The sequence below is a fragment of the Equus asinus genome, chromosome 21, assembly GCF_041296235.1.
Source record: "Equus asinus isolate D_3611 breed Donkey chromosome 21, EquAss-T2T_v2, whole genome shotgun sequence".
In the NCBI taxonomy this organism is placed as follows: domain Eukaryota; kingdom Metazoa; phylum Chordata; class Mammalia; order Perissodactyla; family Equidae; genus Equus; species Equus asinus.
The window spans coordinates 29787116-29802004 of NC_091810.1; positions in this window are offsets into that span (position 1 = coordinate 29787116).

Genomic DNA, 14889 nt, shown 5'->3' on the forward strand with positions numbered 1-14889 from the left:
TGAGACTGGAGCTGGGGAGTGGGAACGGGGTAGGCCCAGTTGCCATGAGAACCAGGGGAGCAGCTCTCAGAAACTCAGTTCTAGAAGTGTAGTGGACTTCGCCATGGGGCTGGGGAGTTACCATTGCTCTGCCCTCTTCCCTCCAGCCTAAATTTTTCCCCAACCAGGATGTGAGCAGGAGCGGGCCTGCCAAGTGTGGACACGCTGCTCACGCCATCGCTGCTCTCGTGTGATTATTCTCCACCCCCAGTCTTGCCCTCTCTCTCCCTTCCTCTTCCTCCTCCTTCGGCCCTCACAGAAGTGCAGTCTTTCAAAACCTGCGAACCCTTTGCTGGGGAGGCATTCTGGTTAGGAGCGAATACCAGAGCATACTGGCTGCCCCCTCCTGAGTCTCTGAGCCATTCAGTGTGTATCCAGTCTTCTCATCTGTAAACGGGGACAATGGCTGTTGTGAGGGTTAAATGTAAGGACGACAGCAGAAAAGTTAAGATCACACAGACGTGCCTTTGAATCTTGGCTCTCCCTCTGTGTGTGTGACCACAGGCAAGTTAATTTTCCGGGCCTCTGTTTCCTCTTCTGTCCAGTGGGGATAATAGTTGTATCCACCCTCCCCGGATTTAATGTGCTGATGGTTCTAAAGCACAGATCGCAGTACCTGCTTGCCTCTCAGCTTCTGCCTGTGACCCTCTAAGGCTTCGAGCCTGCTAAGGGCAGTGACTTGTTCTCTCTTATTTCAAACCAAGAGCAGTGACACGAGACCGTGCCCTTCACTCAGAACCGCTCGCCTTCCAGCGGATGCAGGCTACAGAGATAAGACAGCTCCGTTTCCTCTCTTGACTCCCTGTGGCTGTCATCAGCTTCTGATAAGATGGTACCAGCTGAGTGGGCCCCAACAGCTCCGGAGGGAGAGTAAGAGCTTGGAGCTGACAGGGACCCAGAGCTCCTCAAAGCCGGTGGTGGTGGTACCTGTCATCACTCTGAGGCATGGGGCAAGGGTGCCGGAGGCTGAGGATGGGGAAAAGGGAAAGATCTGCAAAATTCCTTTCCCCAGACAGCATCGATCCCTCCCTCCTTCCTTCTCACCAGTCAAGACACTCCGACAGCACAGGAGGAAATCGGGGGGCAGGGGTCCCACCAAAATCCATCATGGGCTTTGGGATGGCTTTAACGTCTCCAAGAATTTCAGTGAAATTTTGCAAGTGTGCACATTTTGCTAGGGGGAGGCAGACCAGAATATTCATCCCATTCTCATGGGAGGGTTCTTCAACTCGGGCCCTCTGCAGTGGTGTGCTGGGGCTGGCCTGTAGCTGCTCGCAGGAGCCGGTAGTTAAATTTTCAGGAATTTTGTGAGCTAGTTGTTAAACACAAACATTAAATATTAAACATTTAAACTTACAATGAAGTCAATTATCTTAAAAAAAAAAGGTAATAAAAACTCAAGACTCATCACTTCCTAATTAGTTTACTTCTTGTTACTGTGCTCTAAGCTCTTGGAGCTCCGTGCATCTCTTGTACCTGTACTGCTGTGTAATGCTGTGTTACTGGACATCGCTTCCCATCTCTGCATTCGGCAGTGTCACGTGGGTAACTTGACACTGGCCTTGGTGAGCGCCCTCCCCCATGCCCCAGGCTCTTGTTAAACATTTCCCAGCAGGTCACAGTCCCTTCCCCACCTACAACAGAACTGTCTGAGGTGGCCTGTTACAAATACAGATCCCAGAGCCCTTCTCTAGACCCAGTGAATCTCTGGGTTGGGGTCTGAGAATCTGTGTTTTTAGAGAGCTTCAGAGGGGATTCATAAACACACTTTAAACCCTGAGAGCTTGGAAGGAAATAAGAGAGGGAAGGAGATGTGGAAAGAAAGCGAACAGGAGGGAGAAGGAAGGGTTCCCAAGGATTTTTCCCAGGATCGGCTGTAGGACAATTGTACACTGAAGCCTGAGAACCAGTCTCTCCCACATTTTGTTATTATTATTGTATTGAGTGAGGCATCTACCGGAGCACTCACTGTGGTTCAGGCACAGTGCTCAAGTCTATGTTTCATTTATACCTCACCCTGATGTAAAAGCTATTTGTTGGCCCCATTTTACAGGCGAGGAAACTGAGGCCCAGGCTTGAGGGCCTTGCCCACGTCCACACCCAATAAGAGATAGAGGCAGAATTCAAACCACAGCAGTGAGCCAACAACAGAAGCCGTGATCTCACACCCACCTCAGTGGCCAGCGCACAGTAGGGCCTCGGTAAATGTTAACAGGTTCACTTACCCAGAAGTCGCCACCCAACCAGAGCAGCGTTTCTTCTGGAGGGCTTTTAAGACTCAAGGTTATTTCTTGAATGTCATTTACCATCTCACAAGGAGAAACGTGGCTCATCCTGAGATGTGAGCAATCGAGACGGAGCCCCCATCCAGGGGTCCGGTGTGGGAGAGAGGTCCCACACTGTGGTTCATAAAGCAAAGGGCTGCTCACCCCTGGCTCCTCGCTGGCTCCTCCTCCTCAGGTGCTTTGCTGGGCCGAAGAACTGCATTTGATACACGTTGGCGAGGAAGAAGATGATCATGGAGCTCCCAACCTGGTCTGGCAGAGTCAAACAAAATCACGTGAAAACTTAGAAACACGGCAGGAGTCAAACAAGAAAACCACGTCACCACCTGTTGTAACCAATTTGGTTTACATGCACACTGAGTTCAGGGGGAGCAGGTGAATCTTGTGGGGATGCAGGAGGCTCGAAATGGAGCGGTGAGAGATGGAAAGGGAGGGTGAGGTTGACGTCGCAGGTGAAGGGGTGGCCAAGAATGCCGACTCCAGAAGTGAGGGAAAGATGTTGTGGTCTCTAAGAGTGGAAAGAAGCTTGGAAGGGCCATCCTTGGAAGACCCTCAGGGGGCCCTGGAGGAGCCTGGCTCTGTAGACCTGAGACTGTGGAGTCAGTTCTGGGCGCCCGACACTAAGCATTGCGGATGGGGGCCAAGAGGCCGTGGTGGGTGGCGAGCACCCTTGAAAGGCCTGGGGTGCTGGCTGGCTGGCTTCCCCTGGGGTTTCAAAGGACTTCAGGACAGCATTCATCTGAGACCAAGAGAAACCCTTTCCTGCTCTCCTCTCCCCACCATGCAAGTCCCTGAGAGGTGTTTCCCAAAGCTGAGATCTGTAGGAATTCCAGAAAAAGAGTCTCATAGTCAGATGAGTTTGGGAATTGCTGTATATCATATCCTTCTCCACAGAGATATCATGGTCACATTAAAGGCTCTGAAAAGTTCTGCAGACAAGAAGCATTTTTAACTTTGTAAATCATTTCAAACTGCAGGTAGCAGACAATGGCAGACTCCACTCAGATCCCCTCAGGTCCCTGGTTCCTGTTCTGTCCAACCCCTGGTTTCCGCATGCTTTCACATCTAATGGCACCTGTGACTTTTCTTCAGAGGACTCCCCTCCGGCTATAAGACCTAATGTGCCTAGAAGCAGAGCAGAAAGTACCTTGGCATTTACTTCCCCGGGGACAGCCCTTGACCAATGGCCAATATGCTGTCCTAGTCAGGGCAGCTCTGAGGCTAACTAAGAGCCCAGAGCAGCCCTACGGGACCAGCCCAAAGCTGCCCCTGTGGGGCTTTGCTCCAGCTCCCGAGCTCACGCTCTTGCCGGATTCCCATCACCCCATCCCCTACAGGAGGTCCCAGGAGCACGCCCCTAGTCAATCCCGCCACTTGGCAGCCTCTGGGGAACTGGGGCTAAACCACCTCATTTCTCTGACATTCGGACTGTTTGTTCCTGAAACACCTGTCAGTATGGTTTGGATCTCGTGTTCTTCTTCGGCACATAATTTGACAAACTCCGCCTTGGAGACTAGCCGCCACACCGCTGAATTGATTTTCTGGAGGGGAGAGCCCTGAGCTGATGAGAAGAGAAGGCATCCTTCAGGGCCTGTCTCCAGCTCAGCCCCCTCTCTCTGAAGCCTTCCTTTGCTGTCCTCACACCCCGGCAGGATTTCTGCATGGGGACTGAGAAGAGATTTCTTCTCTCAGTGTGCAGCCGACATTGGGGTTTCAGGAGTGCAGTCCGGGGGATTCAGCAGATTGGGTGATGGCGACTGGGTTTTCTAGACAAACATAATTAATCTCTGTCACAGTGCACATTTAATTTGGAGAATAAACTACTCCTTTCTCACCATCTTGAATGCACATCTCTGTGGCATGAGATTTGCCTGGATCAGAAGTCATCAACCAACTTTCGGCACAGGCCAGACAGATAATGTCAATAAGTGAGTCAGACCTGGTATGGGGTGACTGGGAGTGATGGAGACAGGGTCAAAACAGGGAGCATGCACCCCATCTAAGGGGGCAGCTGCCAGTGGCTCCAAGCTGATCGTCACTGTGCAGGAGTTGGATCCAGGGGCAACGATTTTTTTGAGAAGCCAGAGATTCAGGTTTTATTTGAAATCCTTTGACTTCCCAATACTAGCAAATAATTCCAGTGTTTTAGAGGTTTGTGCTACCAAGTGGTACAGAGGAGCAGGCTTGATGAGAGAGGCCAGGTCACAGTCTTGGTCTTGATTAAGGTAGACCTGGGAGAGACACAGCTGTGGGTTCAGGGGCCTGCAGGTCACCCTCCCTCATGCATGCCATCCACTCCCCTTGCCTGCTGGTCCCTCTGTTGCTCATCCCTCTCATCCTTTAGACCTCAGCTTCCCCATGCCCCTCAGATGGCCTTGCCTCCCCCTGTAGAGCTCTCATCGCCCCTCAGCTTCCCCTAAGACTCATCCCATTTATAATTCCCTGTTCAGAGTCGATCTTCCCCGCCATTCTGCAAGTTCCATGAGGACCAGAAGTGTGTCTGCCTTGTTCTCTGTTGCGTTCACACACTGGGCACAATGCCTGACACAGAATACATACTCACAAGGTTTCCTTTGGGGCCACAGCAGCATGTGGAACAGCAACTACCTTTCTCCATTGCTCTCTCCACCTCTTAGAAGATTGAGAGCGTGAAACAAGTCAGGGACTGGTGATGGTCTCTTTGGCCCAAAGTTGTCACGCTCCAGCCCAGGAGCTTCTGGGTGTGGAGAAAGGGGCAGAAGGGAGATGGAAGAGGTGAGAGAGGGACCAGTGACCCTTAGGAGAAAGGTGGGGTAGCCTGCAGGCCCCTCTTTCAGGCCAGCAAGGATGTGTCAATCTCCTATGGTGCTACCACTGAAGGCTTGTGTACCCCCCAAGTTCATATGTTGAAACCTAGCCCCCAACGTGATGGTATTAGGAGGTGAGGCCTCTGGGAGGTGATCAGGTTATGAGGGTTGAGCCCTCATGAATGGGATGAGTGTCCTTATAACCAAATCTTAGGCCACCTTGATCTTGGACTTCCCAGGCCCCAGGACTGAGAAATAAATTTCTGTTGTTTCTAAGCCATCAGTCCATGGTACCTTGTCACAGCAGCCCGAATGGACTGAGACACCCAGGTCGGTGGTTACCAGTGCAGGCAGCCGACTGTTCCTGCCAGAAGGGCCGCCCTCTGCGCGCAGGGCTCTCAGCAGCAAGAAGCTGTGGAGCAGATGGCCAAAGCAGAACCTGGGGGCGGGGGAAGGAGGAAGTTGAGCCTGCACCAGATCGCCTGGGTCAGAGTCTACACAGCAGGGACATCCCCACCGGGCTTTCCAAAAAACCAACGCTTGTTGTTGTGGTTATCTAACGTTATGTAACAACCCCCCCCAAAACCGGGCAGCTTAACTAAACAAGACCCATTTTGCACGTGAATATGTGGTTTGGTCGGTTCTCAGCAAGGGCATCTGATCTACTCCTTCTCAGCGAGGTGGGGTCGAGGGCCAGGGCAGCATCACCTGAGGGGTCCCTCACACACTTGTCTGGTGGTGGGCTGGCTGGTGACCGGGACCTTCACGGGGGCTGTGAGCTGGTCTGCCTCCATGGGGCCTTTCCATTGGCAGCTGGCCTTCCCCACAGCATGGCGGCTGGTCCCCGACAAGTGGCCCCTAGCCAGAGCCGGTGGAATTTGGATCCCTGTGTGGACCCTAGCTCAGAAGTACATGGCATCATTTCTGCAGCTCTGCTCGTCAGAAGCAGCTCATTACAGCTGGCCTCTATTCAAGGGGAGGGGAACCGAAGAAGCTGTGGGCCTGTTTTAAAACCTCCACTGATACCTTTACCAAGAGAGAGCCTTTGAATCACCCTACAGAGATCCCAAAACAACGATGATAGAAAAGAAGCCCGCACCCTCAGCCTGGGCTGCTGATGGGAGAGGAAGCCCCTTTTCCTTCTCTCTCCCCATCACCCAAGGGCTGCGGGAAACAGGATCGGGCTCTCCCTGGCCACACACAGACCCCAGAGACCACTCTCAGGGCCCCCAGGGAAGAGTCTGGCATCTTTAAGTCAGAAATCAGATGGAGCTTTACGAGGAATAGGGCTTAAGATCCAAAGCAAGACTGTTGTGATGACCAGAAGTGACGGAGATCACAAGTCAGTTAAGGAATCCTTTACCCCTGGGGCCGCAGGGCCGGCTGGGGGGCCAGGTCCACCGAGCACTGTTGGTAGCAGCCGTTAAAAGAGTAAAAAAGGCCCACGTTTACACCCCGAGCTGGGCAGGCTCAGACTCCTCTCATAATGACGTGGAACTAAACTTTTGGCCCAGCCGTCTTGACTAGTGGGAGTCTGTTTACAGCCCGTTGTCTTTAAAGTTTTTCTACTCAAAAGCGTGGGCCGGGAGCCATCAGCACCCGCTTGGGAGCCTGTTGGAAATGCAGACCCTCAGGCCCTACCCCAGCCCCCTTGGATCAGAATCTGCATTTTGACAAGATCCCCAGGACATTCAAGTCTACGGGACAGTGTGAGAATTGCTGTTGTAAGGATCCTGATTCCTCGGCTCTTTATTATTCTTCCTTCATCTCTTTCAAGACACCTGGAAGTGGAAGGTTCTCGGAGGTGAAACCCTCAGTTTCTGAGACACCCTTTCGAGCTGGCTCTTCCTTGCTGAGCCCACCATCGATCGAATAGCTAACAAGAATCAAGACACACTTCCAGAGCTTGGATTTAAAATCCTCTTGACCCTGTGTCTGGAGAAACGTTGGAGGAAATACTTACGGTAAACGGTTTATATTCAAATCACCGCGTTGTGGAAAACCACTGTGGTTTCTTTTGAACCCACTCTGACTCGGGAGCTGCTACAATGCTTCCTAGCGCCCCGGGGCTGTTTCCAGCTCCCGCACTTCAGTCTTTAGTTACTGTCAAAAGGCTGGTCTCCTTGCAAATCTCAGAAACGTTTCTGTTACACGGTCGCGTGCCTATAGCGATTTGTATACAGAGTTAAATGAACGTCAGAAAGGTACGATAAAAATCCTTCCATGTACTGGAAACATCACACCACGGCGTCCGGCTGCTATGCAAACTTCACCACCACCCTCCCTACCGGGGACATAAAAACCAAGAGGGAAAGTGTATAATTTTAGACACCCACAATTTTATAGGTAGAACACACTCATCTGACCTGTTGAGATACCTCAAACCTTTCCAGGCATTTCCATTTTGAACAAACTTTGGCTTAACCAAGTGACAGCAATCTACAGGTGGACTCAGTTCATTTTTAAGCTTGTTGAGCCCCTTGGAAACCAGCCAGTTCCCTGAGACAGCCCAACATAGAAGCAAGGTTTCCTAGCACCCATGGACCCTAGACCCCAGACCAATAATGATAACAGTGGGCATTTTTTAAGTGCCTGCTTGACATTTGCTAAGCCCACTCGTGATTTTTCTTTTCTTTTTGAGGAAGATTAACCCTGAGCTAACATCTGTGCCCATCTTCCTCTACTTCATATGTGGGACGCCTACCACAGCATGGCTTGACAAGTGGTATGTAGGTCCACACCTGGGATCCGAACTGGTGAACCCCAGGCTGCTGAAGTGGAACGTTCAAACTTAACTGCTGTGCCACTGGGCTGGCCCCCTGCTTGTGATTTTTAATCTTCCTGTCTAAGTTTAGGTTCCCCTGAAAGCAGAGCCTGATGCAAGGGTTTGGGTGCAGGGACTTTATTTGCACGTTGATCCAAGAAGCAGGGGTGAGGATGGGGAGTGGGGAGAGTGATGTGGGGAAGGAGACCAGGCCAGTATAAGGGGTTTCTCAAGTGTGCTGCACTAGGTCCAGGGCCAAATTGCTGTGAGGTCTCTGAGAAGCACAGAGAATATCTCCAAGAAATGTCTCCTGAAGGTAAAGGGGCTCTTATGCACTCTCTCCAGCCTGCTTGGTAGAGGCTTGCACCCAGGGGCATTGACCTCTCCACTGTTGAGGCCTTTGCTTCGGTGCTGGCCAAGCAAATTCCTGCAGCATAGAAAGCCCTGGAGCCTAATGCAGAAGGATGCTTGACTTTGCGTGAACAGGGTACAGGCAATGCAGGTGAGTCTGAGCTCAGACAGGACTGTCCCTGTGGGTACATCCAGAGGCTACTGCCGCATCTCTCAACACCTTTATGAGGCAACTGTTATTTTCTCCATCTTAGAGCTAAGGAAAGTGAGACTCTAGAGGGTGAAGTTTGCCCGGCTATGAAGCAGGGGCTGTGAGTCCTAGCGCAGGCTGGCTGACTCCGGCTTCTCTCCTCGAAACCTGCCACACGGTCCTGACAAGGGCTGGACGGAGACCAGCCAGCCTGTTTGTCCAGGACTGTCCCAGTTTGGGCACTGAGAGTCCCACATCCTGGGAAACCCTCCGCCCCGCACGCTGAGGTGGCGGGTGACCCTTGTGGGGTTTCTCTGCCTCCGCGCTCCTGTCTTTCTGACTCGGCTCCCTCCTGAGCGGCAACACGCAGATGGATTCCAGACAGTCTTTCTCTCATCTCTCGCTCCACTTCTGCACCCCAGTGAGTCTGTCTCCAAGTAAAACTCAGATAAAATTGGATTTCCTATGGTGGTTTCCCGAGTGAACCTTTTATGTGGAAGGTAGGAGACCAGAAAGTTTGGGGGTTTTTTTACTTCTTTTAAATGAGGCCCATTTTTTCCAGTGGTGGTGGGGGAGAGTGTGATGACTATAAATGAAACGTGGATGATTTATTGGCTAAGTGTCCATTGTTGTTTCGTTGATTCGCTGGGGGCTTTTTTCTTAAATGGACAAAAAGTGTGTGCATGCGCGTCACTCGATGCGTATAGTTTCTAGGGCTGCCGTACCAACTGCCACGGACTGGGTGGCCAAACAACAGAAATTTGTTGTCTCACGGTTCTGGAGGCTGGAGGTTCAAGATCCCGGTGTGTACAGGGTTGGCTGTGAGGGAGAATCTGTTCCAGGTCTCTCTCCGTGGCTCGTAGATGGCTGTCTTCTCTCTGTCTCTTTACGTTGTCTTCCCTCTATATGCATCTGTGTCCAACTTTCCCCTTTCATAAGGACACCAGTCACACTGGATTAGGGCCCACTCTAATGACCTCATTTTGATTTGATCGCCTCTCTAAAGACCCTACCTCCAAATATGCTCACGTTCTGAGGTACGGGGGGCAGGGATGTCAACAGATGAATGGGGGGACGTAACTCAATCCGTAAAACTGTGTTACCCAGAATAAGTGAGAGGGTCTCGGCAAAACCGAGACACAGCCTTTACTCCCCTCTTCTCTTCTCTCCCCCCAGCACTTTTCATGCACGTCTGCAAGCTGGTCTTGGGCATCCCACTCACTTGGTCATGTGTCCTTTCTGAATATCTTAGGCTGGGAGCCTCACATCTTCCCGAGGGGTGACATCACTTCATTTACTCGTTGACAAGTTCAATGAACATTTATTGAGCACCTGCTGGGTGCCTTGTGATGGGCTAGATGCTGGAGGAGGTAGAAAGATGAGCAGGAGTCAACCCCTGCCCTCACTAAGCTCACACAGGGTAGGGAAGGCTCCAGGCTTTAGAGCCAAATGGCCTGTGGTTCAAATTCTTTCTTTATTTTTACCCAGCTCTGTGGCCTCAGTTTGCCACAGGACATCTCTGAGCCTCACTTCTTCCATCTTTGGTGTGGGGATGATGGAAGTACCCAGCCTGCAGGGCTGCTGTGAGGAGTAAGCCAGAGTCTCATTAAGCGCCCAGCACAGTGTCTGGCATGCAACAGGCATTCGGTCAATATCGGTTCAATGAATGAAAAGTATGTGGTCAAGTAATAGAATCGAAGTGGTTATTAGTAATAGCTAATTGTATAGAGAGATAAAGGAAAATACAAAGTGGCAAGTGCCACCCCAGGCTGTGGAGGTCTGTGGCAAATATGATTTTGGTCAGTTCAGTATGTTTCTTTGGGGATCCCCTCCCCACACTGTAGGTCCCCCTGAAGCTGACCTGAAGTGCCCTGCCCTCTCAATGCAAGGTCAGGCCTGTGACCCAGGGGGCCAGTGATGGAGAATTTTATCCTCCCTGGCCAAAGCGATGGGCTCAGTGATGGGCAGGGAGCAACAGGGCCAGTGATGCCCTAGGATTGACACTTGTGTGTTGGGAAAGACAGGCCTGTTTTCCACTGAGTTTGCTAAACCGGGATTATGTGTAGAGGGCAGTCATTGTCCCAAGCTGCAGAGAAGAGAACATGTGGAAAAGGACAGAACTAAGAGATGGGGAGCTGTAGGGAGAAGGAGAGAGGAAACTAATGAAGGTGACTATATTGTCTGAGATCCTGGATCCAGCCATGCTTGAAGCTAGACCCACTCCTGAATGTCAGTTACATGAGTCAGTAAGTTCCCTATTTCCCCCTAATTTGAGTTGGGCTTGGGCATTTGTAGCTGAAGGATCCCCTTTAAAAAGTATGAACAAAGTTATTGGGAACTCAGAGGACAGTCCCATTAATCCTGACGAGGAGACTCAAGTTAAGTTTCCTGAAGGATGTGATACGTGGGCCATCTTCAAAGATAAGTCAATTTTCACCCAACAAAGGAGCCCGGGGGCATCTGAGGGGGAGGTGTGTGTGCAAAGGCAGTGATATGTGAAAGGGCAGGGTCTGTTCAGGGCTAGTGAGGATCTGGCTGAACCATTTCATTGGGAATCGGGAGGTAGTGGTCAAAAAAGTCAGAATCAGACCACAGAGGGCCTTGAATGCCACAACAGTCACCGTTCACCCAGTCAGGCTCTCTGCTTTCTTCTCCACCCCCCTACCTTAGGAGGAAGACAGGGGGTGAGGGGAGCATTTTGAAAGAGGGGGCGATCCAGTCTCCAGATTGTAGGATGGGGGGGCACCCATTTTCCCCATATTTCTTCATGTCCTAGTACCAAACCTGAGGAAGGTAAATGAATGGGAGGAACCAGTTCCTCAGGAGGCAGGGGACCCCATTCTGCTCAGGGCTCAGGTTTCCTGTGCCCCAGTGACTAACAGATACGGGTGAACAAAGACCTAGAAAGGGGACCTGCCACGGAGTGAAGACCTCAAAAGGCTTTATCACAGTTTCCTCTTCAAATGGAAAGATGAGAACATGAACGAGCAGGTAGGTAGGTGGAGCAGACAGAATAATGGCCCCCAAAGATATCTGCATCAAATCTCCAGAACCTACGGATGTGTTCCCTTCCACGGCAAAGGGCCTTTGCAGGTGCGATTAAGCTAAGGATCTTGAGATGGAGAGATTATCCTGCATCATCCCGGTGGGGGCAATGGAATCGCCAGGGTCCTTGTAAGAGGAAGGCAGGAAGGTCAGCGTCAGAGAAGGAGATACGATGATGGAAGCAGAGGCCAAAGTGATTTAATTGCTGGAGGGTACCACAAGCCAACGACTGTGGGCAGAGTCTGGAAGCAGGAAAAGGCAAGGAACGGATTCTCCCCTGGCAGCTGCAGAAGGAATGCAGCCCTGTCAACATCTTAGTTTTAACCTGTAAGACCCATTTTTGCACTTCTGAACTATAGAACTGTGACATAGTAAATTAGTATTGTTTCAAGTCTCTAAATTTGTCGTATTTGTTACAGCAGCAACAGAAAACTAACACAATACAGGAGCAACACAGATCACAATTATGAAACAGTAGAATGAAAGGCTAGCATTGACTTTGGGGCCAACTTAACCCAGGTTTACAAACCGTCTCTGCCGCTGTCTAGCTTGACAAGCTCTCTGGGCCTCACTTTCCCCCACTGTAACAAGAATTTACTAATACCTGCCTCTTACGAGAGCTGGAAAAAAATCAAATGAGATAATGCATGCCATAATGATAATCACAACACCTTGTATGCGATAGGTGCTCAAGAAATGTTGGCCATTTTCCTTTTTATAGTTTTAATCATGATATGCAGGAAAAGTTTTAAAAATTTGGTGTCTAGCATTCAATGTAAAAAAAGAAAAGACACTTTTTTGGTCTTCTTTTAGGTGTTTTTCTTCCAAGTCCTTTTCTCTGGGGTGTTTAAGGATGTCATTTCTTACATAAAACAAGAGAAGTATGAAGGAGGTTTTATGAGCACTTTTAATAACAATTTTTACATTTATATGATGTTTCATGGGCTAGGTCTAAACGTGTAAACCGATGTGAAAAAACAAAGCAAGGACAAAACAGAATTATGTTAAACACAACCAAACTACAACGTATCTTTATAACAGCTGGTTATAAAACATTTCTGTTGACAGCATAAAGGTAGCTGGTTGTTTCAAATTATTTACTTCTCAATGCAGAAATAAGGACTGTCTTCCCTTTGTAAAGCACGGCAGGGTGCCCCACGTACTGCCTCAGACATGTTCCCATTTTACAGATGAGGGAACAGAGTTTTCCAGGGATCCGTGTCCTTGGTCCCAGAGTTGGTGCCTGTTGCTTTGTGCTTGGCCTTCCTCCCTCCTTGCCTTCCGTCTATACCCTCTATGGGTGATCTCACTCGGCTCCATAGTTTTAAAAACCGTCATGTGCTCACGAGTCCAAAAAACATACCTCTAGTCCCGACCCGACCCCTGCACCCCAGATTCACATATCAACCGCCTGCCTGCCATCCCCATGTGGATGCCTGCGAGGCACTGCTGACTCTTCCAGGAAGGAACCTTCAATTCTTCCCTCCACTGGCTTGCTTCTCCCCCAGCCAGTCTCCTCTCAGTGAATGGTATACCCATCTAAAACCCTTGGGCTTGCCACCACTCCTCATTTCATCATGCCCACGTCCAGTGGATCAGCAAGTACTGCTGGCTCCATACGCACAACGTGACTCCCATTCAACCGAGTCTCAGCATCTCTATTGCTACCACATTTACCCAGACGCCATCAGTGGCCCCTGAAGAACCTCAGTACCCTCCCGTACTGCTCTGTGCTTGCCTCACTATACTCTGTTCACCAGAATAGCCAAGGGGAACTTTTAAAACCACAGATTTGATCATGTCACTCTTACACTTAAAACTGCATAATGGCTGCCCAGTGTGCAAACTGAACTTTTGGCCATGGCCAATGGGGCCTCCGTGAGCATGTCCTCACAGGGCACAGAAAGAGCATGTTCTAGCTGAGGGGATGTGTACGGAGAGGAGGAGAAACCGTTTCAAGGTCTGCTTTATGGGAACCCAAACTAAGACATCTTAACAAGGCTTTACATATAAAGAGGAGAATCAAGTCCCTAATAGGAAATGGCCGATGTGCTCCATTCTTCGCCTAAGATCTGCTCTATTCTTCTTCCTTAGTAATAACAGCCCTGACTTTTATCAGGCATATGATTAGAATACAGACTAAATTTCCCAGCCTCCCTTGCCACCAGGTGTGGTTGTGTGACTAAGTTATGGACAATACAATGTCAAGGTTTGTGTGTACAATTCTGCAAGGCGTCCTTTAAAGGAGAAGGCATGATTTCCTTCAACCCTTTCCCTCATTCCGGCTCCTTGCAATGCAGATGTAATGGCTGGAGCACTAGCAGCCATTTTGAGTCATGAGGTGACCTTGGAACAGAAGCCACACAGCAGAACACAAGAATGAAGACGGCTGGGTCTCTGGTGATTTGAGGAATGCCATACCACCCCTGGATTGCTAATCTCCACGTTTCCCTATGCCTTTATTTTGATTTTGGCTGTTACAGCAGAAACTAATGCTAACTACTGTGGGAGAGGGGCATGACAAGAGTGGGAGCAGACAAAAGAGTGTGGAGATGACTGCAGGTCTCGAGGCAAAAGACCTGAGTGGGGTGGTGGAGATGAAGAGAAGTGGAGAAAACTGAGAAAAGTATAGGAGGTAGAAGCCTTGATGATATAGAAATAGAGTGAGAGGATGTGAATAAGAACTCTGGAGGATCCTCCTAGGTTTCTGGCCTGAGCAACTGCCTGGTTGCAAGTGCCAGCCACAGGATTAGGGACCCAGAGAGCACACAAGTTCTATTTCTAGGAAAGAGCTTTGTAATGCTGCTTGTGTCTGGCATTCTGTCATCCGAATGAATGTATTTATGTCACAAATTTGCAGTGAAATGACCCACTATTTAAATCAATGCATGCGATACTGCTTTGTATAAATTTCAATGCTTTACCAAATATCTCTGTAATTTCCATTTCTCACAAAGAGAAATGCCCTCGTTCGGGTCTATTTTTAGGGGCTGATTCTCAGGTAACAATATTATTCTCCCCCTGAGCTCTGGGTCAGTACAATCTATGACACACATGCACATGGAACCCAGGGCTCTTGGTGAGTAAAAGGCACGTGGTGAAAGGTAATCTTCCACGGTCTTCTCTGCACGCCTTCCTTACATTGGATTTACAGTTTGGGTGGGGGAGGGGGAGCTCCAAAATGTACTTGGCACTTTAACTCATTTGGCCTTCCCTCTTATTTGGGTTGGCAGAGTCACTTATCCTCTTTATGAAAGCTTGGCACACTGAGGATGGTATTTTATATATTTTATGTCAAGCTGGAATTTCCGGATTGGGTTCTGCAGCAGATGGCTCTGTTTTTACTAGGTTCTGGTGGGCTTATAAAGGAATTTTCTCTCTTTTGTTTATTTCACGCTGGAGATGAGGATCTGATCCCCCTGGAGGAGG